General features: G+C 50.2%; 1 protein-coding gene across 3 annotated transcripts in view; it reads left to right on the top strand.

The window, feature by feature from the left end:
• The window catches only part of Pih1d1 (PIH1 domain containing 1), a 7,374-nt gene that overhangs the window by 642 nt on the left and 5,369 nt on the right, over positions 1-1,363 (top strand). Inside the window, exon 2 of one of the 3 annotated variants that reach the window (XM_026789145.1) lies at positions 976-1,123. The exons of the other annotated variants lie outside the window; for them this stretch is intronic. The gene's annotated coding sequence lies outside the window, so the exon portion shown is untranslated. The remainder of the gene's footprint in view (positions 1-975; positions 1,124-1,363) is intronic. 3 annotated transcript variants of the gene reach the window in all.

The following is a 1,363-nucleotide window of genomic DNA, read 5'->3' as shown; positions in this document are numbered from 1 at the left end:
CGGGGTAGAAAGAACTGGAGGCAGATAGTGCAGCTTTTAGTCCAAGAGTCCACTAGGGAACAAGAGCTGGCACAGGGTCCCAGGGATAGTTGAAAAGCAATTTTTTTGTTTGTTTGTTTTTAGAGATAGGTTTCTCTGTGTAGCCCTGGGGACAGGAGTCGCTGGGCGGTGACAGCACAGGCCTTTGGTCCAGCACTTGGGAGACACAGACTGGCGGATCCCAGGGTTCGAGGCCAGTCTGGTCTACAGAGCGAGTTCCAGGACAGCCCTGGCTACACAGCGAACCCTGTCTTGAAAACCCAAAAAGAAATAGAAAGAAAGGATCGGAGCATAAGACCAAGTTCTCAACACAAAGGAGATTATTTGCCCGAGAGGGATAATGACAGGGGGATAGCAGGCCATGGCTGGGGGAAGGATATTGGCCCTGGAGGAACAAAGGGCTGCCTCTGGATAAAGTGGAGGCAGACGTGGCACATGGGGAAATGGCAGTTTATAAAGGGAAAGGGGAAGCCCCATGTTAGGGTGAGGTGTTTAATTTTAATTGGCCATGTTAATTAGGGTAGCCAAAGGGGACTGGGGACTTGTGATTGCTGGACTTCAGTACTTTGACTACTAGGCCTTGTCGGTCAGCCTCAGGAGTAGGAAGTGGCCAAACAAGGGACTAGACCTTGGTGGCTAGTTTTAGGGGTGTAATCTATGGTTTAGCAGGGGAGAAGGAAAGAGGAAGGGCACGGGCTGCAGAGCCGTGCTTGCCATGCCCTGGCCTTCTAGAGCCCTTTCAGTCCTACAATTTGCTCTGTAGACCAGGCTGGCCTCGAACTTAGAGCACCGCTTCCTTCTGCCTCCCAAGTGCTGGGATTAAAGGTGTACACCACCACCACTCAGCTAAAAATATTTATCTTTCTTTTACTGGTATGGGTGTTTCTCCGCATGTATGTCTGTGCACCACGTGGGTACAGTGCCTGTGGAGGCCAGAAGAGAGCCGTGGAGCCACTGGGGCCGGAGTTACAGGCAGCTGTGAACCACCAAGTGGGTGTTAGGAGCTGAACCTGCCCTTTCTGAAAGCAACGTGTTCTTAACCACTGAGTCATCTCTCCAGCACTAATATTTTATTCTTTTTAAAGTAAGCAAAGATTTGCTTTTGTTTTGCGTGCTTGGGTATTTTGCCTCCCTGCAGGTCTTGTGAATCAAGTGCATGGAGTACCCCCAGGAGGCCAGAAGAGGGCGTTGGATCCCGTAGACCTGGAGTCACCATGTGGGTGCTGGGAATCAAACCCTGGTTTTTTCGAAGACCAGTAGGCTCTCAAAAACTGAATCATCTCTCCAGCTTCTCCTCTCCTCCCCATGTTTTTTTTTTTTTTTT

The sequence above is a fragment of the Microtus ochrogaster genome, unplaced genomic scaffold (assembly GCF_000317375.1).
Source record: "Microtus ochrogaster isolate Prairie Vole_2 unplaced genomic scaffold, MicOch1.0 UNK14, whole genome shotgun sequence".
In the NCBI taxonomy this organism is placed as follows: Eukaryota; Metazoa; Chordata; class Mammalia; order Rodentia; family Cricetidae; genus Microtus; species Microtus ochrogaster.
This window is presented reverse-complemented; position numbering and strand designations above follow the sequence as displayed.